General features: G+C 41.6%; 1 protein-coding gene across 8 annotated transcripts in view; it reads left to right on the forward strand.

Moving 5' to 3' along the window:
- chl1b (cell adhesion molecule L1-like b) overlaps positions 1–27,170 on the forward strand; it is a 68,409-nt gene that overhangs the window by 3,454 nt on the left and 37,785 nt on the right. The window contains exon 1 of one of the 8 annotated variants that reach the window (XM_087178863.1): positions 22,608–22,769. The exons of the other annotated variants lie outside the window; for them this stretch is intronic. The gene's annotated coding sequence lies outside the window, so the exon portion shown is untranslated. Of the gene's footprint in view, positions 1–22,607; positions 22,770–27,170 lie in introns of those variants that run through there. 8 annotated transcript variants of the gene reach the window in all.

Raw genomic sequence — 27,170 nt, forward strand, 5'->3', positions numbered from 1 at the left:
GAACAATCTGGCAGTGAGTGTGGAGGAGAGTGGAGCTTTTAACCAGGCTTGATTGCTGAAGAGCTGCAGCTGAGTGAACAGGTGAATGAAGTGACTGACGAGGTGGGTGTGGCTGGCAGATGGGGTGAGCAAGGGAGTGATGAGTGGAAAACAACTGAAGGCAGGTATGTATGGAGAACAAACCATGACAGGCGGATGTGGCGGGAAGGTGTGGAGCCTAGCAAGTACCCAGGCCCTAATTGAGGTTCAGCTCAGGCTCCAGCACTACAAGCAATTACAGTGACGATTTGTGCTCCCTGTGCTGCAGGCAGAGTTGAGAGTGCTGCAGCGCCGTCGTACCTGAGCCCCCCCCCCTCTTTCATGTTTGTCACCGCTGACAGCTGGAAAAGGCACATTCTAGCCAGCATGCTCTGGAAATGTGTTTGGTTACATGAAATATTTATTTCCTTGCCTGCTCTCTGGCGATGTGCATATTTATCTACCAGATTCTTAATGATACCTGTGGCCGTTTCAGTAGAGAGAGTGTTGGTGATGATCCCCTCCTCGCAGCCTCTGACGGGGATGGAGGAGGACGTGAAGATAAGAGGCTGCTGATCATCAGAATCAAGCTTTATTTCTTATTTAACAGGCCACTGCATCACCGGAGCCACTGGGTGAACGTGATCAATGGCGTCTCGCGCTGCACGGACAATTAATCAGTAAAGTTAATACTGAAGGACAAACCCGCAGCGAGGTCAATGTTATCTCATGTGTTCAGCGCTTCTTTTCCCAGCAGGAGGGAATGAGAGGTCAGCAGCCAACACTGGCAATGTGTTACAGATACATCCGTGCCTGAGGGTGGAGTTTAGCCCGTTGTTGTCCTCATAAATACAACATGTAGCCCAGACATTTTGTTGTTTGCTGCCAGCTGCGGGGATTGTGTGCTTTTCATGTCTTCATAACGGCTTTTGTTTACATGTCATCATTCAGAAAAAAATTAGGATATCTCTTTAATGTTATCTCCAAGCGACAACATCCACTTGTTGTGTTTTTATCCTTACCTCCAGGCAATTTTTGAATGTGCCTTTCAAGAGAATTTTCCTTCCTCTAATGGATGTAGTACAGAGACAGTGATACTCATCCTTATATGGTTTTTAGAATTGTAATTTCTTATGTTTAATTATTCAATTGAGATTATGCTCACATGAAAACCATAACCAGTAAAGAGAACCAATAAGGGGATGTTTTATGAGAGCAATTCAAATCCCACTGTGCACTGCTGTCAGCTCCAAACTCATTTTCCAATTGTATTGTCCCGATTCTTGCCTGCCTGCTCAGATTTATAGTGCCACTGTTGAATTACAGGGTACATATCCTCTAAATTCAATGTTTATGTTAAAAAACCTTGGTGAAAAGGGCAGTGCAACCATAAGATTCACCCAGGAACAGCAAACATGACAGCTATGCCCCAAAGAGTAAGAAGTTATTGCTGTAAAGTCACCAGGTTCCAGGGATGATTTCCATTTCAATTGCGGGCTCAATTTGGGATAACTCATGCATACAGAGGTAAAAGGAACAAAGAGCATAGGAATAAAAGTGACAAATGTAGAGAATGGAACAGAGGAACGTGGTGCCATTGGCTTTGTGTCCCATGAAGGGTATTGTGTATGGCTGCATGGATAAGGTTAGAAAGAGACCCTTGGGACATGGAAGTGAAGGGCACCAAGGATGAGGGGAGGACACATGTGACAGGCAGGGGACACAGAGGACGTACTGAGACAGAAGTAGAAACATGCCTTATTCTATAATGCTACAGACGCTGGTATTGTTAGCCAGCACCAATTGCTCATGACAAATTCCCATACCTCAAAATCTTTGCTTTGTCCAACCAACAGTCCAAAACCCCCAAACCCCATTCAGCCCTTGCTGGAGTGTAACCTCAAGCAAGTCCAGTTGCCTTTGTGAAGCTCTAAGGCAGTGGTCCCCAAACTATGTGAATAGTTACGGCCCGCCCCCACATTTGGCTAGGCCCCCTGAACTATTATTATTTATTTCATTAATAGTGTTATTATTTATTTCCTGACTTTTTTTTCTGTGAAGAACCCGGAAAGGGTTATTTGGTTATGTGTGGCTTTCTAGAAAACAATAAATTTTTACGTTTAGGCACCCCTGCGATCGTCACACTTTTTCTGTTACAAACTGAACCCGGCCCCCCATCAGAGAAGGGAAAAGTTATGTGGCCCTCACAGGAAAAAGTTTGGGGACCCCTGCTCTAAGGTATTGTATCTCTTGGAGCATTCGAAAAACTGGATTTCCAGTTGCCTTCATGAAGCTTTGCATTTTGATGAATTTAAAGTCATTTAAAACAGAGCAGCAGGTTTCTCATATTTGCACCCTGCAATATCCTATAACGTGCTTATTTTGAGGCTGAGCTCATGCAAGTCCAGTTGCCTTTATGAAACTCTAAGGTATCTAAAGTATGGTATCTTTTAGAGCTTTAGAGCTTGGAATTTTGACTTGATTAATGGCTGAGATGTTAACCATTCTAAACTTCTTGGCTCTCATTTTTGTTGATTAATTGACTACTTGTTAATCCCTGTAACATTTTACAACTATGCAACTGCATGTGTATATAGTCATCTAATTACCTCCAGAAAGAACTGTTCCTTTCTTCGTTTCCATGGTGCCGTGATCATGGATTCATAACGCTGTTTAGGTATGGACCAAAATGTATCCATGGCCATCAGATATTTTTTGATATATTGCCAGTTTTAGATTGCATTTTATCTGCGCAAACAGCTGCTTTATCTATTTTAACACATTTTTGTTTTGTTGACACCACAAATGTCTGTACATGCTTCAAGGGCAGGCCTTCTAATAATTGTTGAGATATTTCAGTCTGGACCAAAGTGATGGACCAACATCGTCTTCCAGACACCCATGCTGCTATTGTGGCTGAGAAATAAAGAATAAAAAATGGTATCTGTACTTAAAGGCTAATTAAGGTCAGACAGCTCACTCTGCTGCCTGGTTACTAAAACTTCAGAATAACACTGGCAAATATAGCCCAATAGAACCCAATTCCTTTTATATTCAGAAAAAATGTGATGCAGTACTTTACAAATCAGTACTTGATCATTTGTATGAGATAATGTGTTCGTTAAATGCTGTAATAGCCTGTGCAGAGGTAGGTGGGTAATGTGTGTCTGTGTGACAGGGTCTGCTGTGAGGGCAGCAGTGCACTATGTCCAGAGGTGTCCTCTGGGACCTCATTACACTGTGCTGGGCTCCGTTGGGTACTGTAAGCGGACTGCTGGGAGCCCCAAGCCAGTGCAGCTACATGTATGTTGATTTGGTGCGAACATGTGAGCTGAGCGCCTGCTCTGCATAGTAAGAGGCTGTTTACTGGCCCAGTGAGGCCCGGAGTCAAGCACACCACTATCCTCCAAATGGAAGATTAGAGAGCAGATCAAGCATGATTAGAATGATGAAACAAAGAGGCTGAGCCGCTGAGTGATCAATTAGCTAAGTGGGCTAACACATGAGAAAGTAGTATAATTCTTGTTTTGTTTTCTGTTGTAGTGTTTATATTGATTCATTTGTGCCAAATTGTCATTTATGTTCAATCATAGAGAATCTGCAGAGAACAAATGACCTAATATGGGAATACAAGATTTTATAGACCTTTATTCACAATATAAAACTGAATGGAGACAGCCTGGTCCTGCGGCATTGTTCAGTTATTGACCATTAGGTACACCATTTCAGTATTTTGCTGCAGGTACACAGCGATCTCTTTTATGTCAGAACTGAACTATTTTCCTCATAACTAACATTTTCAGCAGTTTTTGAAAGCTGTGATAGTTGGTGAAAGTCTTTGCACTTGTCCTGAAGGGTCTCCTTCCAAGAGTCAGAACTCAGCATGCCTCCTTCTTAATGTACTCACACCCAGACTGAGCAAATGTTGAGTGAAAGAACCTTGCCAAGCTGGTACGAATCCAAATTAATTCATCAGCTTGGGGGAGCGCTGCTCTCCATTTTTACAAGTGTGGCCCGCAGACCAGCAGTTATGAACTACACACCTTTTTGACCTCATTATTTTTACAGCTCCAGATTTTTGGGGTAGACAACAAGACTTCTTGCCAGATCACGTTTTTATGGCCTCATATCGGATTGCAAACGATCTCACCTTGTAACATTTTCTGCGGTTTACAGTGGAATGCTAATGACTATCGGGGGATGGTTATGTCGTTAAAATGAGACCAGTCACAAGATCTTATTCTGGTTAGGTACTGCTATTATTATTCTGAGGCTTAAAGAAAACAGCTTACTACTAAATTACTAAGCATTTTGTCACAAATTGACTCACTGGAACACGCAAGCGGGCAGTGGTAGGGGTAAATTCTGTTTAATTGCATTAGCTAATCAGTGTAATGCAGGCTTTCCTAAACACAACTACGAGAGTAAAGCTAATTTCGAGTGTAGTGCTCATTATGAAATGCCAACCAGTGTAGCATCCTCTATAATTGGACTTATTTTCCTTTTAGATGGTAGCATGCAAACACTGTAATGGAACTGATTGGAACTCATAGTAGGTAGATTGCAGTATGGATTAGTGTAGGTCTCTTTTGTAGTATAGTAGAAAAAATAAGGAAGATTATGATGGATATAGATATAATATAGATCATAATTTCCACAGAACACTCACCCAAACTCTTCCTACAACACCTTTTTCAAGGTTTTTCCTTGTAAAAAGCATCCACATCTTTGCTCTTAAACAGAGATACAGCTGCAGGGTCCTTCTCTTGGCCATGATCCCGAGAGTTTGAAAACAGTGTATTTTTGTACAATGAGTGTTGTGTGAACTTTGTGCTTCTTCAGTGCAGAAAGAAAAATACAAAATATACCGTATGTAATAAAATAGTACCGTTAGCTTAACAACCTAAAAAGGAAATTGAAGATAACGTTTTTCTGTTATGGATGATTAACAGGGGAAAAAAGGAGATGTTTGTTTCAGATTAATCCTGTTAATATTAAAAGAAGAATAAATAAATTAAATAAAAGTAGTGCTCTGCAGCCCTGATAATTAGTTCTTTTTCTTTGTCTGCGAACATTCATCAATGTAGAGTATCTTATTCTGTAGAGTAGCTTATCTTGGGGTGCAATTGTGTTACTCTGCCTAACAAATTGTTTTAGGTGGGCTTCACCCGTACTTTATGCTTAAAGGACACTGATAAAGTGAACCAACAAATTAGAATAAGACAGAGTGACTTTCTTTTCCCTCAGCACAGGAAATGAAATTACATCTGGTTCCCGTACAGCAGCAGGCATCTGAAGGCCATGGTAAAAATCTGGGTTCAATCTGGTTTGGGTTCCAAGTGAACCAGTGGAGCCACAATTTTTGAGCTCAGTCAAAATTGTTGTTTGTCTGTGTATGAGGAAACCCTACAGCATTTGAGTGTGAGTGCCTCGCCAATTTGAAATGGCTTAAAGGTTTGAGGCGATGGCTTCGAGAAACAAAAACAGATCAATAGAGGTGATCCTAGAGAGTTCCTCCTTTGATATCCTGAGCTTCAGCCTGGAAATGCTCCCATCAGTCTTCATGTGACATGTATGACAGATGTGTTGTTTTTTTTTCTTCGTCTGGATGGACGCTCATTTTCTCTGCTCTTGGCTCTCTGCTGGCCCTCCCAGTCAGCAGGTGGTTTTAAGTCGTGTGATTCACCTTCTTCACTGGAACTCCTTGAGATACAATACGGTAGGCAGTTTGTTGTCTTTTGCACTGACATTTGCATTTAAATTGACTTCATGCCGCCGTCATTTATTTTCTTGAGAGAGTGACACGTTTGTCGACGGCTTTGCCTTTAATTCTCTTGCATCTGCTGCAAGTATGATAACAGAAGAGGGATTATTATTCTGTGAAATGGTGGTCTAACTTTGTTTCATAGTGCACCAGCCACTGACGGACCACTTGTGTCTCACAAATTCTTTCAAAACTGCAGATTAAATTCTAGCCAGTCATGCGTGATGGCTTTTCTCATGAATTAACTGTAGCTTAGAAAAAAATATTTCTTCACATTGGAGAGAAAATTGAACTCTGAATGGCATTCATTGGAATTTAGTCAAATTTTATTTCCATTTGTTGAGGACCAGACTACGACAGAGCTGTGCATAAGGGACTCTTTTGCCACCACATATCACACTGACTTGTAATGCAGACTGACACATGTTCTGACACATTTTTTTTTTACACGTGCTCCAGTGTCAGCAAAAGGGGAATTACACCTGTTTAACTTGAAAAATAGATTTATTAATCTGAGGCTCTTTGAAGTCATGTTCATGTCACCTCTATGATTTATCCAGCTTATAAAAATAGTTGAACAAGGGCTCTGCCAGCTCTGCAGGGGTCATAATAATTTAGGAGACCACGGCGGGATGGGATGGGATCATGAGAGTGACAGTTTGACACAGGATGCTTGCACAGATCACCTCAGACAGTGACTATAATTGACACTATTAGCCTTGAGGTCTGTCAGTTTTCTGACAGCCGGGGAATTCACGTGCGCCCTCCCTCCACAATAGATAACAAATTCATACCTCCTGTTTTTAAACCATTTGACGCCTCAGTAATTCCTTTCTAACAGCCACTTGCTCCAGCTGAGCCACAGTTTGCACCCTGTGTCATGGATTTGTGATTATCCTTTTCAGAGTGTGAAGTGGGTGAAGCAGTGGCCAACATGTCCTCATGAAATTCAGTCCGCAGGTTTGATTCCCTTCAGGGTGCTTGTCTTGTTGTTGAACTGGTGCTGTATGGGCCCCTTGGCTCTGCTGTGTGGCGTAACTCACCTGCTGTCGAAACATTTGGATCACATCCCTGAGCGCTGAGCAGTCCCCAGTACCCCATTTGCAGCCAAACCAAAGTTACAGATGGCTTTGCTTCTTCCTGTGGTTCACTGGTGGAAGAGGTGCAGAGGGTTTGAAGGTTACGAGCAAGTCTTCCTCTGCTCCGTGTCCAATGTCATTACCAACACACAGAGGCCTCTTTAATACTTGAGCCCCCCTTTTTCTTTACCACCTGCAGTGTGATGGGATTTTAGCTGGGGTTAAAAGTGTGCCAGAAGCACTGCTATTAACCCTGTGTATTGTGCCTTTCTATGAAGAGCAGTCCACTGGCAGCCTCTTCCCCTGTTTATAATAGAACAGACTGCATTCCTTCCAGTGAGCACGGACATAGTTAGCTGGCTCACAAAGAGCCTTCATGCAGATTTTGCAACAGTGGACACTGTTTTCACCCTCTTTACACAACCCTCATTTTTCAACGCTGTTTAGACCAAAGCTGCTCCTCGTTGGGTTTGGTTCAGCTATCTCAGTCATGAAGTAAACAACATCCTTCCTCTTATTCGCTACATGGCCAGAGTGTAAAGACTCATTCAAACAGAGTGAAAAACAATGAGCCTTCTCCAGCGTGTGTGGGAGTTGTGTCTTAGCTTAACAAAGACGCACTGATGCCGTGTTTGTAAGTTGACAGAGTCACGTTAGCATCACAGTGAAGAGAGGAGGATTTTCCCAGCATTCAGGGCAGAGTTATTTCGATCTGCTGCATTAGGGAGATGTATATCACCCCGGCGACATTGTCCACACTTCATGTGTGGTGGTGTCACTCGAAATTTTAAAACTGCACTCATCTAATTTCAGAACAACGTTTCCTGCACCTTTTTATTAAGTTATTTAATCACTTATTTCACACTATTAGTCTGTGAGTTTTACACATACAGGCTACGGTTGTAACCATATTCTAAATTCTCTACATACTTTTCTAACACAGATGGTAGAACAGCTGTGATTGAAAGAATTAGTCAAAAAAGCTCTCAGGCCTGGACCCTCCTACACCACTTTGTGACTGCATGCTTACTACCCTGGAGGGAAAGAAACACTGAATATGCGGCGTGAGTAATGGATATTCATCTACTGTCAGTGTGGTGATTCATTTTGTATGTAGCTAGAGGAGCATAATGTTACAAGGTGAATGTGTATTGCCAGTGGAGTCACGACTATCTGTTTGTTTTTTTTTGAATTGTGAAACAGGGACCAATATTGATCAAGTCAACCGTAAGCATATAGCTCTAGGGTCGGGAGTCCATTACAATGCTCAGCCTGAACAGCTCTTACACTGGCCCCAACAGGAACCAGGGGGGGATTTTTTTTTCTCAATAACGCGGTGAAAATGGTATTAAAATGGTTTCCCCCCCACACGCAGCGGCTGATTTATAAGCCTGCATGTCTCCAGTTTCCTGCTGCTGTGTTAAAGCGGGATGCGGTGCCACTGAACTGATGGCGTAGCTTTCATCCTCTTCCACGGTCAGTAAACAGCACCCAGGTAGAAGGCTGGGGTTTGCCACTGGATTCCACCGCTTTGATTTGGTTAATTTGTAGATGCCTTTTCTTTGCTTCGGACTTCAACAGCAGTGTAAAGCATTTAGAGAGAAAAACTGGTTTGATCAAAGCTATATGTATCTGATTGATGACTACATCAAAGGGATGTTGTTCTGAGCCATTTGGTTCCGGTCTTGACCCACTAAATACAACAAGGCTACTATCTACACAAGAGCATGCTGAGGAATCCTTTCCCAGTCTGACCAGAGCCAGAAGCTCTGGTGCCCAGAATGCAGAGCACAGCAAGTCCACAGCCATCATCATTAGAGCTGCACCACTGTGGACACTAATGGCTGTCCCCCGTTCTGCTGCCTCGGCACATTCAGGGCTCATCTGAGACTTGGGGGTGTGAACACTTGAATTAATTCGAGAGAGATGAATTCACTGGTCCTTTTCTTTAAAGCAAGATGCAGGACGTGATAACCCACGTAGCGAGGAGCCACCGTGGGTGCATTAGTTGTGACGTCCTCTTTCAACCACCTTTGAATCATCAAAGGAGGCTAATTGAGGACTTGGTCCTTGTTTATCTTCATTTAAAGGCTGGGAAAAGATGGCGTTTTTTCCCCCTTTTTAATATTGAGCTGGGAGGAGCGAGGAGGAGAGACAAACAGTGGCGGCAGTGTGTTAACTGGGGGGATGGTGCTGGTAAAATTGATGGGCGATGTGTTTGCTGTCCCTGGACTCCTAATTGTCTTTTAAGATTTTAAATAGCCTTATAAGTATTTTCAAATGGAAAAATTCTCCAGCATCTAAAGGTGCATCCTTGTACATTTCACTGTACATATTTCAGCAGAATGAAGATTTATCACCTCTATTTCTCACGAAAGTGTTAAATGCAATATTTGAAAATCAATACAGGGTCATGACAAGGCACATTCATCAAGATTTTTTATTTCTTCAGTCATGGTGAAAAGCTTTAGACAGTCATCTTTTTCCAATTACATGCAAAGGCAGTCATAGTCCAACCCCGTTTCTGCTGTTTTTGTAGTGGCAGTATAGATTTTCAGCCATCCAAATGAACTCTTTACCGAAGAGCCTGCAGTCATTGTGCATACCCTTTCCCTGGCTTTAGGCACAATCACTCCCTCCTCCAAATGCACACTTTACAAATCAATAAGCTTTCACAGTAATTTAACTCTTGTGTGCCCCTGAGAGCTTGCGGTAGATTCACTGTATATCATAGGTAGAATTAAATCAGTGAGGTTCCCTGTTGTCCTCGGCACTGAAAAGACTGGTTAATTGATGTCATGGCACAGACTGTATGCTTTGTCAAGGCCTAATATATTTATTTTACACAGTGTAAGCCATTTAAAGGGTTACTCAAACAGGATGCAGAAAAATAGTACTTGGTTTTCTGCTTGGTTCGGCTGCATTCATCAGGATTTCGCCAGAGATGGCATTTGATTTATGTGTTGAATTCTGAATCCAATGTGATTCTGGCAAGTAGGGCGTCATCGATGATGATTAGTCCAGTGGCTGCGCTCTGTCCCTACCTGATGCTGATCAATACTCATATTGAGGGAGATCAATCCCCCATATGGAGCAGAGGATGGGATCCCCAGTGCTGCTTTTTGGCTGGAGCTTGACCAAAGCTGGACTTCTGGGGCCAATGATTAATGATTTTCAGGAGCAAAACATTCTCAGAACAATATATCAGCTGATATTTCTTTATTTTTATATTTCTCTAGTGCTAAAACAAAGTATTTTACAGCTAAAGGAACAAACTCGTTCTTTACATTTTCATCTGTAATATGCTGCTCTGCCAACTCACATGTGCTCTGATACATCTGTCTTTGTTAAGCCAGTTGCTGTCAGTAATAGCAGCCCTCCAATATGTCGGCCTGGCTCTAATTTTTGGTTTTAATCATATTACCTTTGATTTCTGACCAGTAAGGGCAAACTCATTAGTCTTGTGGAAATGACAAAACCAAAAACACATAATTAAGCATGCTGGCGGCAGGCTGCAGTCACTTTACAGTTTAAATGTCCTCTGACAAGCTTGTCTTGCCCCAAGATACAGATTATTCCAAACATAACTAAACAACTCCAAAAACTAAATATGTTGACATGATTTTTACAGTTGCTTGTTGCACAGTTATACTGTATCTAGTTCATTAGCATTTTGATCAATTCTGTTTTTCAATAACCTCATTCTGGATTAGCAGAGTGGCCACGCACTGCATACAACTGGTGAGAGAAAATCAAAGCCGCCCTACTGACAAGTGCACGCATGTTGCTAAGATGCAGCGTACTGACCATTGTTCTTCATTAGGCACAGCTGAAGAATATGCATTATGGATGAGGTAGCCACTGCACACGTAACAGGTAAACTGTTAAAGGTTTGGAGATGAAAGCTGGGATGTCAGACAGTGAAGAGTCTGCCTCAGACTGACTACAGATTCTGCTGTGTCCACAGCATGAGATAGAATCAGAGATCAATCAAAGCCTTCGTTAATAGAGCCAACAGCAGAGAGGGATTCTGTTTGGTCTATTACAAGCCTCCTCAAAAGCAAAAGATGGAATCCATTAAGCACTTCTCTCTTCATGGCATGTTACATCTGTAGGTATGTGCAAAAAAAGAGTGCCAGTTGAGGATTAAATATTTAGGGCAAATGTATTTTCTTTTGGGTGTGGTCGATTTTGTCCTCTGTCATAACTAGGGAAGGTCATAAATGAAGCACAGTCTGCTCTTATTGACTTGTTTTATTTGATCTAAACCTCCTTCATTCACTCAGTAACCTTCTAGTAGGGCAAACCATATTCCACACACAGTACAGTATTTGTATTCCATGTTTCAAACTTTGACAGGCCCTGGTGTCAAAATCACATTTCATAAAAATTCATGAAATTTTAAAAGTTTAAAAGACAAGGAAAGGAGGCAGATTTTTACTATGAATTGTTTAGATTTGTTAAATTTTTCTATGTCTAAATACAAATACTAAAAAGAAAAGTAAAGTGCATAATTACTGAATGAAAAACAAAACATTTTCTAGGAAAATCTACTGTCAAATGTTCTCTCCATGCTGTCCCAACTTCAATATGTCCAAAACAGAGCAATTCCTAAACCCTTTAATAGAGTCTTTCAGGGAGGCACAGGAAGAGGAACAAATGCCTCTATTCAGCAGCGTCCAAAATGCTAATGCCTCCGGCTCTTAACACGTTTATAAGGGTTCCCATGTCACGACATGGCATACTCTACCCCTAATGGTGGCTGTGGCTGTGGACCACATGAAAAAGCCCAGACACATTACTGAACATAAGAAATATGACAACAATACTGCTGGTTTCCTGGGGAACAGGGTGCATCTGACACCCTATTTTCCCTCTGGAAGATGTACGTAGGCATGTTATGTCACACTGAATATTGAGATTTCTTTCTTCACAATGACTTTGTTCACAGAAACCTTTGTTTGGATCAGAGCTTCAGCCATGACATTTAAAATATCTATAAAAAGCTACTAGTGTTACGTGGTTTTGTTACTATAACAGCCCACACATCAGTGTAGTAATGAACTCTGTAGACCAGTTAAAGGGGAAACGAAGCATTAAAGTGACCAATAGCACAGGTGCTGGCATTGGAACTGTTGGCCAATCCAATGGGTTATATTGAATTCTAGTAATTATGTGCACCCATATGTAAATGATGGCAACACATGGTTCCGTATTGGACAAACTTTCAGCAGGAAAATAAATGAAGGGCAGGAGGGGTTTAGTGATTGCTCGGGAAAGTAATTACTCCTTATCTATATGGGTGCTGGAAGGCAGTCTGCAGAGCCGCGCTCCAGGCCCTTTGGATTGATATTATGTCAACTTCTCAAAAGGTATTTCTTGAGTGACATTCTAGTCAACCTGTGGAACGGGTTCAATGCTGTATTGACCAGTCTGACTGATCAGTCAACAGAGTACATCAAACTTCTCTCTCAACTCTTAATTCCATTTTCAATATGTTATTTCATGATCCAAAGCATTGTGGTTGTTTCAAACAGCTGTTGGTCGACAAGACCAACACTGGATTGACATTATTGAACTATTCGGGGGATGTGGTGGAACCTCGCAAGACTACACTCCCAATAGTGCTATTGATGTTTTGATAGTAAGTACACAGTTGACATAAGTGTAAATGGACTGTGCAACACTAGAACAACAGAGTGACAAGCTGCCATCGATGCCACAGGAGTGAACTACTGTGTAGAAGTGCTTTTCCAGCAAGCAAAATCACTATTGGATCTTTAAGCAGACCTTATAGCACATAATAGTTAATTGTGTACAGGTGTGTCCAATTCTGTTTTGACCATCAGTTATATGCACTTAGTCATGGCTGACTGCCCACAGTTTTTAGTGCAATCTGTGGCTCCATGTTACCTTAAGTGATATTTGTGACTGATGCCTCCTGACATAACCTGTGTGCTGCGTGCACTGGGCAGCTGGAGAGGGAATGGAGGATGTCACCCAAACTTCCTTGGGCTTTTTTCCTCCTTTTTTGGGCTTTTCTTTGCATATAAACAGTGCAAGCTGCTGGTTGCCATCCAATGTGTGTTTTGGTACAGAACATGCAATGGTTGGCATTCTTGGAGGAGCTGCATGGTCATCTACCCCCAGAACTCCAATCATTACTGGTTACTGGTTGTTCAGTGTCATGTACAGTGTATTTACTCAGTCATCATTTTTAGTATTCAAAATTGTCCCTTTATTTTTTTTTACAAATCCAAAAACTATGAGTTTTAAGTACTGAGTAAGTCAATGTCAATAAGTAATATTTCCCAGCCTGTCTAAAGGCTGCAGTTTGGTCAGATGGGCATTGTGCCATGAACAAATGGGCTGCTATTGTGCCATAAAAAAAAAATCTTGTACCTTTGCTTAGTCGTACATCCTTTTTGATGAACCACCTTTGTTTTCATTGTTCCAGTTCTTTTCTCATGTAGTCCTGACTGTACACTGCATCTTCACCATGACATCATTGACACAGCTTTCAATCTATTTACATGTGCATCAAAAGAAATTATGAAGTTGAAGTCACTTGTTCCTTTTAGTCAAACAGAGCTCTTCACATGTGTGTTGTTTGACTTCGGACAGCCTGTTGTGGAGCTCACAATGTTGTGTGTTCAAACATCAGTTAACCTGATTATCCAGCCACCACATGGAATCAGCTATGTGTCTGGATCGCTATTGGCCAACCTGTTACTTGGATCTATTACAAACAACAAAACAAATCTATATTGCCCTAGTGTTTGAATCTCCATTTCCTTCCCTCACCCAGCCGTGTTGTAGGTTTGATTTTATGATCAAACAAATTAGATTTTATCCCACTCAGTGCAGAAGACAGACTGCAGTATAGCAGCTAAATGCTGTTGCTGAGTACTTGAATATATACTCAGAACCTGAGGACTCCAGTCTCCCTTTTACTCTAACCACTTGATACCTCTTGAGACCTAAATTATCTCCCTCTTTGCTCATTTTAAATGTAAAGCTTTTTACTGCTATTACCTCTCAACCTCCCACAGCTGAAGCCTTTACACAGTAAGTAGTGCATGTTTTCCTTTTCTTTTCTTTACCTGGGCAGTACAGCTTGAATGGAAGTTTGATCAATGGAGATTAAAGTCACCACTCATTAACCCATAATTTGGACACAAATTGTATCGATTGGTCTACAGGTGGTGCTATAATCTTCACCACCGAAGCTCGACCTGCCTGTTCACGGATTGTTGCTGCATTCACGCAGTGTCGCTGTTAGAGTCAAATCTACTGGCTAGTAGGTGAAGGCGGGGGAGTGTGTTTGAGAGAGGCCCATAGATGTAATACAGCTGAGAGGAGACAGCTGCTGTCTCAGGCTGTAGTTACAAGTTTATAAAAGTTTGTCAAATGAAGCTGCAGTCTACACACAGAAAACTTTCCTTTTAGCTTGTTCATAACAGTTCACTATTAGCTTAACGTTAGCGCGCTGCACTTGTGTAAAACAAACACCAAAAAAATGTGTCTTTTCTAATCACTAGACTTTATAGAGGGAGATTTATTGATGGAGACTATGTGAACTGTTGCTGTCACGTGATTCCAAATAAAGGAAAAAATGTGTCTCTTCTTTAAATCTTGTTGAACCGGTGGTGTGATGAAGGACGCTAACTGCTTTTCTACTTGCAAAGGTTATGACGACATTCAACAGAGCTACGACGGTAGTTGTTGTCAGCTCCAGTAAAAAGTTTACCCCTCACTGGTCTCCACCACCGCCTCTGTGCCTTCTTCTGTGGTGTGTGTGTGTGTGTGTGTGTGTGTGTGTGTTTTTTCCGGTTCATTTGGCTCAGGCGCCACGCCTTGAAAACCCTTTGTGACTACATGGGGAATGTAAATTTTCTAATTATCGCGCTTCAGTCAGTCTTTTGCCATGTGTTTATTGCACATGTTCATATCGCGATGATGATGAAAATAAGATTAATTGGTCAGCACTAGTTGCATCAAGTGAATGTTTACCTCTAGCCCCCCCCCCGCTCCCCCTCCAACATGTCTCACCCTGTGCTTTGAGCTGACTAGCAGCTTTGAAGGTTGAAGTCTGAATCTTCTAAATCATCGTTTTGTTGTTTTCATCCAGGTAACAGCTGTAAACTGTCTCAGTATTGCTCCCTTCGCTCAGGTCGTTAGCCATTGTCGAACCGCAACTATAGAAACAAACAAAATGCATTTCCCTTAATGGATTTTGCTTTCCTGCAAAATCCATTAAACACTTTTCTTCCCATCCTGCCAACTGTCAAGAAGTCCCCATCCAGGAGTCATATGATTTCACCTGAGGCAGGAGTGCTACTGCTGTCCCCTCTGCCTCAGGTGAAATCATATGACTCCTGGATGGGGACTTCTTGACAGTTGGCAGGATGGGAAGAAAAGTAGAGACACCCATTATTCTGACTTGGGAGTGTTTGTACATTATCCCAGGGTGTTAGCCCGACTGCTAATTGTAGTCACATCAGTAAATAGCCTAAATTAGCATCTTCTGTCGTGTTATGCATTTAAGCTGAAGTGTGTGATTGTTAATATTGGCTTTTATTTGAATGTGACTGCCACTGATGATGCATTTGCAGCCAACAGTTTGTTGATTTGTTTGTTGTTCTGTCTTGTAAGTGTCAGAAATTCCTGATATCTCAGAGTTACAATTCTGAGTCTGACTTGAATTGTTTCCGACTCAGCAGCTCATAATTATGGTTTAAATGATACGATGTGAATGTGACATAAGAAATGCAGCATTGATATATTTTTTGCTAACAGGACACTGTTATTTTTCTGATATTGTAGAACAGAATAAGGATGTCTGAGGCAGTTATTGTTGCCCCAACTTCTCATCTGAGCTCTCTAATGTTGTATAAACAGTACTCAGTATTTTTACATTTCATTTTTTTGGGAAACAGTCAGGGATTAGTTAACATGTGTATATATAGAATATGTAAACACAGGTGAAAATGATTGTATTGTTTTTGAAATGTCCGTAACAAAGAGAGCTCAAACAAGAGTTGTCTTTCTAAGATTTATTGCAATATCACTTTACAAATGCACATAGGGGCTCACTGCATACTGAGATCAGAGGTCCACAGCTAGAGAGCAAAGAGCTGCTCTCTGAGTCTGTTTTTTATACAGAATAGTGAGAGTATAAAGGACGGGCTGTCCCACAAGGGTCACAAGTTTATTGCTAAAATGAGCAACTTACTGCTTGCCTTGTCTGGACTGAGGTGTCTGACTTCCAGTTCCTGTTTCAGTGGCAAAGATGCACAGGAAATAAGTCACACTTTTGACACGTAACAACAGAGTGTAAGGGCACAAGGTCCAGGTTTTTAAATAGCTTTGGACTCTGGCATGTATAATGTGTGCAGTGATGCGTTCAGAGTGTTGCTACAACAGATGCCGGCTGTTGCAATTCACAAACTGTAACAGTAACGTTAATGCATTTTTTTTATTTACCACAAGTTGCGGCAGACCTGTTGCCGCACCCGCACTTTCTGCCGCAATTCCAAATGTTGTTGTTGTTGTTTACTGTGCCTGCCTTCTTCTTCTCTTCTCGCTTGTAGGGTTATTATACTCATCATCTGCGTTATCGTCTTTATACCATAATACTGGTTGAAAGAACTAGATTTTAAAAGGCAGTTGTGCAGCTAAGTCATAAATTGGCGTAACAATAAATCTTTGGGAAAAATACTGCAGTTAGTTCTCCTCTATGTGACTTCCAGTACAACAAACAGCAGACCCTCCACCCACACACACACACAGAAAACACAAAGTGTTATACTGTCTTCAGGCAGAGCTTTTGATGTTAGCCTGACAAAGGCACCAACTCCAAAAGCCCCTTTCACTGGATTTTTTGTAATGCCCCATGTGTCCTTTCAAGTTGTGGAAAGATAACTTTCTGGGTGTGCCTCGTGTTTCAGTTTGAAGCACGCATTTGTTTCATTTGTTCAAGCATCCTTTCAAGTGGCACCAGCTCTTAGAAACACCGAGAGCTTTAAGCTCTTGATTCGTGACACACTCCACATCTGTCACACTGGTTTGATGGTGGGTAGATATTTCATCATACCTACAGTACAATGTCCCGTGGTTACTTTTCCTGTTTTATGGTTTGCTTCAAAGTTCTGTCACTGCACTTTACCACTGGTGCACTTGAACAGTAAAACAGCGATGGAAGCCAGTCATTTTTATGATTGGCTGTTCAGTATTGCATCTAATGAGGAAACTGTACCTGCTTTGCCCCAAGTCGGCAGGTGCTGCTTTATTCTCATCCATAAATTTCTCTGCTACCCTATTATTTATTAAGTTGTCCGTGTCGTGCACGAGGTTGTAGGCAAATGTCGGGTTCTTGCACTTCCTCAACAGACCCCTCCAGACACCGTGAATTATTTATGAAAGATTGATTTTAAGTTTTATAAACCGCTACTACCCGGAGTCCCAGGTATCCTGGAACATATGTAGCATTAGAAATATAACTAGACACTGATAAGCACATTCCATCAAGTGAAGCCAGAAGGGATATTTGCATGGAAGTACGGTTCCTGGTGTACTTAATAGAATTGTGCCTGTGGGCTACTATACCTGACATGGGCTAATTGGCTATCAAGAGAGGCTCTGAGAATAATAGGGCTACAGGGTTCCCACCAGTGCACGCTGCTTTTATCAAAAGTAAAGACAAGTAAGAATTATGTGGCGCTGTTGCATGGTAGTTTTTTTCCTTCTTTAAATGGATAAATTTAAAGGTAAATATTGGAGAAACAAGGCTCTCCCATTGTTGCTAAGGCTGAGTAACAGCGAGACAGTGTTGTCAGCCCACACACACACTGAATTGGATGTGCCAGTGTTCGTTTTATTTGCTCAGTGAGGATGAAGTTTGAAAAGTTGTGCAGCCAGCCTATTGACAAGCACGTCTGTGTAAAAACATACACACACACAGACACACACACAGACGAGGCCTCGCCCACACCACCCCCATCCCTCCCCACACACACACATCTTTAATTCGTCTTAAATATTGGTCTGCCTCCTCGCCTCTTGCTGTGCGTCCATGTGAGACCGATCCCGCCGACATTTTCCACCGCAGGATTAACTGTGTAGCGCGACGGGCTGCTCTGCCTCAGTGCTCCTGAAGGGCTGACCCCGAGATGTGTGTGTGAAAAGGTGGCCAGCAGGGCACTCCTTAAAAGGCTGTTAGATCCTTACTGCTTATTATGAGTGGGCGTGCAACTAAATTATCTGTCCTGCTTTCCCCTTGTCACAGGACTATAGGCGGAAAAAAAGTTATTTTCCGGAAATAATTAATCCTACTTGTTGGCATAATAATATTGAGGCGAACACATTGGTAGTGCCTTGAGTGTTTCCAGATGAACCTTTTCTCTGACAGGTGGGCTGCTGCTGATGAAGATGATCATCTTCTCATTTAGCTTCCTGCCTGCAGGATTTTCCATTAAATTACAACTGAGCCCCCCTCTCAGGAGAAGGGGATTTGATTCAGACTAGAGTGAACACTTGTGTGAGCAGATCTGCGCATATGTGAGTGTGTGTATGTGTGTGTGTGTGTGTGTGTGTGTGTGTGTGTGTGCATGTTTGCACACACTGTCTGTGTGCCAATGTGTGTATGTTGATCCCTCCAACCATTTGGACGGCTGTGTGTCCAGGGTGTATCTCAAAGCAGAGCCAAGCCTGGTTACCATGCCTACACATTTTACTGAGCGACACCGCGTTTATCTTAATGAATTCATTATTCAGGCTTATATTTGCCTCTGTATTCTTTGTCAGCTGGGTACACACTCTAAATAGCTGTGGAGTAAAGGCCTTTTCCATTGCTAAAAGTGACCTGGGGGAAATGGCTTATTGATTCTTGGGGGAAACATGATTAAATTGAGTTCTAAGTGGACACTTCATCTGAACTTGTCTACAGAAGAGAAGATAAGAATGTATATGAGCCAGTCTGCTTTTGTCCAGGTTCTGGTCCACTATTTCCTCTTTGATGTGCTTGAATGAATCCCTCCTGTTATTTTCTTTTTAATTGGCTGGCCATTTTTGTTAACTGTGTGTTTGAATTAAACATATAATCTTGGAACTCTTTATTTTACTGCACTTTTGACACCTTACAACATTTTAAACTTGAATCATGTCCAATTATAAGTACATGGTTTAACTGACAATGCAAATATGAATAGTTTTAATTAAATCAAGAATATTTTACACAATGATTTGTGCTGTCTTGTAAGACACAGCATTCACAGCATTCACTGTTTGTAAAAGTCTTGTTTGCTTACCACTATAGGTGTTGCTTGAGATGGAACAGACGTTGTTGTGCACATTGTGTTCAGTAGGTGTGCTAATCAGGAGACGAGATCCCCTGATCACTGCCATGATCGCTGAGAGCACCATCTGTGCTTCACTGAGGGCCGGCAGTCTGACTGAGAGAGCTGGAGAACAGTCTGGTGCAGTTTCTCTCCTGTCCTCACAGGGCTGCAGTCAGTTGTCTTCACTGTAAACTGTTTTGCTCAGATTTGAAAGACCTGGAACCAATTAACACTTGTTTGCAGACACTTTTTAAACCCCTCCACTATTACAATATTAATCATTTTGTGTAGTAGAAACCACAGAATGTGTGCAGCCCCCCTCCTTGGATATATTTTGAGTTATCTGTTCTTATATATGTGTTGTTTGATCAGTTTCTTTGTAGTGAGCCGCGTTGAATAAATCAGCTGTCAACACAGATCTGGAAATAATTGAAGGGACTATTAAAGTGCCATGGATAATGGAGAACTGCACATAAATGTGGGCAATTTCATTGCAGGAATTTTGTCTGTTTTTCATTTGCCGACACAGGTCATAAACTGCACAAGTCCCAACAATAATGACAATAATGTGCATGTTCTTGCTGAGTTCAAACAGAGTTGCAACTTGTTTGTGATGGAATTCCTAAAGTGTGACCTGAAATGAACGTGTGAATACATCATCGTGTGGGTTGTTGCTGTGAACAGCTCCACAATGCATCAACCCAAGAAAACTTTTCATCAATGAATGCCTGAGTGATCAGTGTGAAGATTGGGGCACTTGTTACCATGGCAACACATAAGACAACCATACACAGAAATGCACCGGTGTTCATATTGATTCAGAGTGCAGAGAATAAAGCACATGGTATCAGCCAAAGGCAGGTTGCCTTCCTTCTATCTGCGGGTGCCAGGTTAGAGGCTTATTGACTGTTTTTGACAGACTGAGTAACAGACGACTTTTTGGTGAAATGGGCTTTGCGCCCAAAGTTCAATTAAAAGCCTCACACTGGGTGTAGCCAGCGTATGTGCCAAATGGTGAGAAACGTGTAGATCAGTCTTCCTGCTTTCTCAGCAATCTGCTTGTCCTCGAGGAATATTGATGACTTTACCTTAACTCATTTTTTAAAACTCCCTTTAATGCTTTAACATCCGTCTCCACCTGACAGGTCGAAGGAGGTGTTTTGGTATCACGCGAGCGCATGTTTTGGAAACACACAGCTACATTTTTGAATGAGGCCATGAACTATGGGTGCGACCACCTCCATTTTTCTTTTCTATAGCTCTCAAAGCAGTCAGTGGGGGAGCAACACATCTTGAGATTTGAATGGGCATGATGCGGTTTGTGCTTCCTTCTCATTCGGTCTGACTTGCCTCTGGGGGGCCAGTGGGTCAAGAGAGCATTATTTTAATTCCAGTGACACAATATAGCGGCAGACCTCTATCTTGTAGTGGTCAGATAACACTTTGTGATAGCTGCTGGAGGGAGATTTACACGTTTTCTGTGAGGGCGTAGTAGATTACCTCATTTTGAATTGAATGAGTCCTATCCAATGAAGTCAAGAGTGAATGCTCAAAACTGTATCAGACAGGCAGATGTGACAGATGACACATCAGGTGCCAGTGAAGCATGGTGACAGTAGAAAATAAGCCGGTTGAATTTATTAGAGTTTATAGAGTTACTCGATCTGCTTACTCTTTCTCCCTGACTTCCTTTATTGCATTTTAACAGTTGGTTCAAAGTGTGAATAAATGTTTGCCTTCTTGCCCCTGTAAGTCATGTCCAAATCAGTGAATCAACTGGGCTGAAAGTGTGAATGAGCCAGAGTAGCAGAGAAAAAAGGGGAAGAGGCTTTCCCCGGGGCAGTGCCCAGGACAATGTCAGGTTTGTCTGGCCCGAGTGCATGAACACTAAGCCTTTCGGAACTGGCAGCCCGCCCCGGTACCTACCCATCTCTCCTAGCTTCCAGAGCTGTCCAGCCCCGGAGCACTAAGCATTTGTGCAAAGTTCATAAGGCTTCCCTCTGTTTGTGTGGCCATAATGGCAGCTCCATCCTGTTGTAGCTCAAAGAGTGCTTATGGGCTCTGAGGGCCTGGCGCTGACGCTGCAGAGGCGTGTGAGTGTTCTCAGTTACTGACTTTGGCTGACTGCTCTCATTATGAAAAGACCAGTGTAACCCCCCACCCCCCCCAGTTCCAAATCTCAGCCTCAAATATCACTTTTTCCCTCATCATGTTCTCCGTCTGCCTTTTAAACCTAATTTGCTAAATGAAAACCTCAAGCTAGATTAAATGAAAAGCCGGTCGATTCACTTCAGTCTGTTTATTTGGGCGAAGAAGCTGCATCTGTATTAAATCAAGATACTTCACAAAAAAATTATATAAAATGAATATAGTTGCAAAATAACAAAATACATCTGTTCAGTCCTATAAAGCTACAATCTCACCTATACACCGTTTCCCAACTGTCAGCATTTGTGAGGCCCGAGTGATAATAACCTTGTTATTCGTGGCTGCCAGTTCCGTCGACGCAGCCATGCCTTCGGTTGGTTTTTTCACCACGGTTACGACCCACATCAGCATAATTCAACCATGACCCTCCTCCCCTCTTTCATTTTCTGCCTTTCTCCCCGTTAAAACGCAGAGCCACAGACTAGAGTCCACACCATACATCATCCAGACTGGGGGCGCTTCCTCCCATCCCCCCACCCTCCTCCGAGTGTCGTGGGAGAGAAACTGCGGTCTTTTCGTTTTTTTTTTTTTTTTTTTTTGGGCTGGTGGAAGGCTCTTATCGACAGTCTCAGCACTCTCAGTGCACTGAGCTTTCCCCTTGACATGTCACCCAACCTCCACTCAAGTCCATGTGTATAGTCGTGGAGCCGGGTCCCTGTTCACCAGTGTGGAACAATCGAGTCCACTTGAATCCAGATGCATACAAAAAAAAAATCATTGGTTTTTCAACCACATTTCCTCTTCCAAAAGGAAGATAAAGGGGAGGAGCATGCTTCAAAAGCTCCAACAGCACTGGACTAATACTGGGCGACAATCTTCAGCAGTCTTAACAATTAAGGAGATTGTTACTGGCTGACAGAAGAAGATTTCAGCAGGAGCAAAACTCAACAGATTTACACACAGCAGGTGATCTGTGCTCCCACCCAGTACACTGCTCATATTTCCTTTTTTCCCCTCAATTGATCATTGCAAATAAACACTTTACATTCAGCCTTCAGGTGCACCAAACATCTTTCATGGTGCCGAACGGGGGGCGAGATGGAACTTGCATTCCACCACTCTCCTTTGTACACACCCGGTGAATAGCCTTTAGATCGGGCTTTGTGGGAATGATTGTCAGTGGCTTAATGAGCGTCTTTGCCAAGCTAGAGGCTTTGGCAACATATGTGACTACAGTGGCTCCGCTCCTGTCCGTCTCCAGCCTGTATGACACGACACACAACGGGGCTCAGTACTCTTTTTTTTGCAGAAAAATCTGATTTTACCCAACTAATGGTTTCCATTCTCTTCTGGATTTTATCACCTGGAAAGGAGCGGTGTCTCCTCCCATGGGGACCAGAGCTGAGAGCGAAGTAAAATCCTGTAAGTAGTTTGTAGTTTATGAGGATGTCTGTAAAGCTGCTGCAGCACATTTGGGTTAAGCATGTTTTGGTCTTTCCACATAGAGGACACACATTGGGAGATTTTCTTCCTCTAAAAGCAAAAGGAAAATCATTTGCTTATGATTTGCATTTTAAAATAGTTGAAATGTTGTTTTCTTGCATAGTTTTTTGTATATGTAACATCTGACATTACAGTTGTTTTTTTTAAATAAAACATTAATTCAAAAAAATAATTATTTATTTTTAGTGAAATGTCAGCATTTTGTGGTTGTTTCTATCAGGGTCACTTTTAGAGCCAAATCAGCTCTATCACTAAACAAAGTTCTGTTCTACGCTTTGCAACTCCAAATAGTTGTCACAGAAAAATCAACAGTTTATAAGACTGAAAATGTTTGCTACATGAGTCACTATCCTCTTAGTTACTGTGATGTCTGATAAACATCTGAGGCTGAATGAAGCTTGAATCCATCTGAGTTATCTGGAGCTGTAAATGTGGGATTTTGATTTAATTGTAAGGAGTTTACAAAACATGTCCATGGTAGTTTAAATAATATATCTGAATTTAATGTATATTGACTAACAAACAAAGAAATTAGGTCAATGAGATTAAATGATCAGTCGATTTATGGACAAGTTGATTCATTGTAAGTACGTTCTTAAGTAAAATGTCCAGAATTCACTGGTTTCAGTTGTGAACAAATGTAGATATTTGCTGCTTTACTTTTTCTTTTATGATACTAAAGTAAATATTAAAATGGTTTTGGAGTGTTGATCTGAAAAATTCACGTTGGGCTGTGGGAAATAGTGATGGCATTATTTCACAATTTTCTAATATTTCTGAGTAAAAACATTTGATCAATTAATTACAAAACAATCGTCAAATGAATCATTAATGAAAGTAATTGTTAGTTACAGCTTAAGTCAGATTAGTCATAATGTTCAAAGTAAAAGAAAAAAATAATAATACACCAATCGCTCAAACTAAGCGATTCAGACCAAAGCTCATCTTTTGTTCCACAGGATGAATCACAGTTTAATTACATTGTATGTAATCTAGGTGATTCTGTTGTCATGTTCTCAGGCTGCATAGTTTATTAATTCAACCTCAAGAAGCCTTAAGCTTAAATGAAAGTCTGCTGTGATATAATACTGTGTCTGGATCATTTCCAGAGCTCTTGCGAAACAAATACAGACGGTATTCATTTGGGTTCATTCTGCCTCTCGCTTCTTGCCAAAGCAAATTTACATGAAACTGAACAGCAGCACTGATGATTTTCAAACTGACCCTGAGGTGCATCACTGCAGACCTCCAATTAGTTTTAGTTAATAAGCCATTTACTGTGGATTGAATTCTTATAGTATGACATTTCTTGTTTCAGATTTGTGTGTGATTCTGTGTTCAACATCCATGTCACTCACAAGGGAAAAGAATACAGTATATACATACAGAGTTGTACTGTAGCTACTACCCCTGTCTGTAAGTTAAAACATACCAATTAGGTTCATTTCTTAGTCTTGCAAGCATCTTGCTTTGTTTGGTTTGTTGTTATAAAAGAATACTAATGATCTTAATGTAGGTGCAAAGAGAGAGAGCTGTATTTTTATTTCAGAGAGGAAGAGTCCGTGACGAAGATACTGAAAATATGAAAGTTCACATCCCTTTTCTCTCAAATGTGCCTTTGAATATCAAACCCAGTTTAGTTTCGCGAGTTGATGACAGTTTTGCTTTGAAAACTATTTAAATTATTGCTGGCTGTTGAAAGTTGAATCAACATTTAAAGGTTCAACATTAGATTGAATGACTTATTGGGAGCGTCTTGTTTTTGTGTCTACAGACCATGAGAATCCAGTGTAAATACTGATATTCTGGCTTGTCATATTTGAAAATCTTAAATCTTAAGCGTCTGGTCCTGAGCTCACTCCATTCGATTGGTCTCAACACAGCCTCATCTCGACCTTATTAAGTGATGGAGAGGCACAGGAACTGGGCCACATATCCGACAGCTGTGTCAAACAGCTTACCCAGAGTAACACTGTCCAGATGCTCCGCTCTCGCACAGAACAGGAAATTCAAATTGCTGAATTAGAGTCAGCGCAGAACCTTTCATTTCACAGGCTGAAATTATGATTTTTTATGTATGTGTATTGGACACCTGAAGGGATTAAAAAACAGATGAAGCAGCAGAGGTTTTTCTGTAAAAATGTGTTTTTTTTCTGCAGCTGTGTGTATGTGTGCTGTAGGACATCAGAAATTCTTGGTTGTTGGCAGAAATAAATTGCTTCGGGGTCTGATGGAGGTAAGGATTTGGGATATAAGAGCCATCGATCATGTCTCGCTGTGGCACAGTTTCGTCTGGGGAAATTGCCAGCATCAGTCAGACAAAGTGAACGAATGTGGAGAGAAGCACCATGTGGTAGTTCACACACAATAATATTCCGGTCCCCCCAGTCCCAACTTGTGAATTCATCTCTCTGCCGGCTACTCAGGGAGGATCACACACTAATGTGATTATTGTCCTGGGCAAGGGGGCACTCCTGTGGGACTTCAAAGAGAGCAGATCAGAGGGAAAATGAAGAAAAGCTGTACACTGTGATACAGACAGGTGCACTGCATTTTATGAAACCTTTTCTTTTGCCTGAAACATATTGACAGGTTCAAAGTGAGGACTCTGAAAGGATCTGTTATGTAGTTTTATTATCATGTCATGTGACATGCTCTCATGCATACTGTTTCCATTCTGCATATATGTTATGCAACGGACTAGAGTTAAAAGTCATAATCCAAAGCAAAAACAATGGTCAACTCTGATATGGAGTGACTACTGCAGGTTTTATTTAGTGCAGTCTTCCTTCCTGTTTTTGCTGGAATATTCACTGCAGAATTTCATATTTTATGGAGACAAACAGCTTTCAGACACACAGAAGGGCAACATGTTAGAGGCTGGAGGAAGAATTCATGCTCTTTTGAAAAGATGCAAAGCTGTTGAAAAAATGCGCATTACTGACGAGATAAAAACCTCTAGAGGCTGAAAATGTATTTTTTAAATGAACTACATCTCCGGTCAGGAACACACTGCCTGCGTAGTGTGTGCATGGCGGCTGCGAAATGTCTTGGTTTTCATTTCCCATGTTACAGTGGACAAACGGCCTACTCGCGTGTCTCACGCTTCCCGGCTACGTCGCGGAATCTTGAAATTCGGCGTTTCCCAGCAAAAATAGACAGAGAAAAGACCTGTTAATAGTCTTATTGACATCATACCAGCAACATTACATAAAACTGACACTTTTCACTGTAGTTTCAATGTCTAGGCTGAATCTGAATTTGTCACAGACATGATCCAACCATTCTAGCAGCTGCATGTGGAGACAGTGACATTTTACTGACATTTTCTGTTAAAAAGAAATCAGGAAATAATTTATAATGAACAGAAATCCAACATTCAAGTAGACAGGTAGAGCTGGCAGTTCAACAATGCAGCAGACACACACACACACAATGTGTGTTCCCGATCTTACATACACTTGCTCCAGGGCTGGTGACAGTATCATCCTACTATAGTACTTTGTGCAGTTACATAAAGCTGCCGGGTCACTGCTCAATAAACGTAGTGTAGCCCACTCTCTCCCGGGTGATGAGAGTTCATACGGGGTCATGAAGGTCGTTCTTCATTAGTTTATAAAGAACACAAGGGTCAGACCCTGAACAGTTCATCAGTGCAGCCTCTCTATATCTGTCTGCAACTGAGCCCAATTCCTCCACAGCTGAGAGCCTCTCCTCCGTTCTCATCCTCATCCTCCTCCTCTGTCACTCCTTCGCCCAGCTCCAGATCCTGTCCCCGCAGCATGCTAAAGCCACAGACCTCTGAAATATTAATGGTGTGATAATGGAACTGTCATGCTTTCTGAAGTGCAGTAAAATCGAGCCAAATCTCAATTAGACAAGCATATTATCTAATATTGCTCCCACTTCCTAATCTCATTTAGTGTCTTGTTTCTGTTATGTCTCCCGCCCCTAATATTTTAATAATAGATGAATAGCATTGCCAGGCTTGTAGTGGAATACTGAACATCCTTATTATTGGCAAAGGTCAGAGCAGAATCTAGTTTGAATTCAGAAGAGCAGTGGAGGGTAAACAAAAATTTCTAAACAAAGGGAAATTCTACATAAAAAAAAGTTGTACCTTCTAGTTCTTCTAACTCTGTTTTTCACTGGGAGCCAGGCAGTGTGTCAGATGTGCGAGCTAAATGAGCAATTGATTGGACAAAAAAGAACAAAATGATGGCCGAGAAAACTGCGCGCTCATTACACACATCAGAAGCTGCACAAGTCAATTGCCGCTTAGCGTTAATCAGCTCGGCCGTTGTTTTAATTGTTCTTGAA

This window comes from Seriola lalandi, unplaced genomic scaffold (assembly GCF_002814215.2).
Source record: "Seriola lalandi dorsalis isolate HSWRI2012SDOR001 ecotype SW California unplaced genomic scaffold, Sedor1 jcf7180002054748, whole genome shotgun sequence".
NCBI classification, from domain to species: domain Eukaryota; kingdom Metazoa; phylum Chordata; class Actinopteri; order Carangiformes; family Carangidae; genus Seriola; species Seriola lalandi.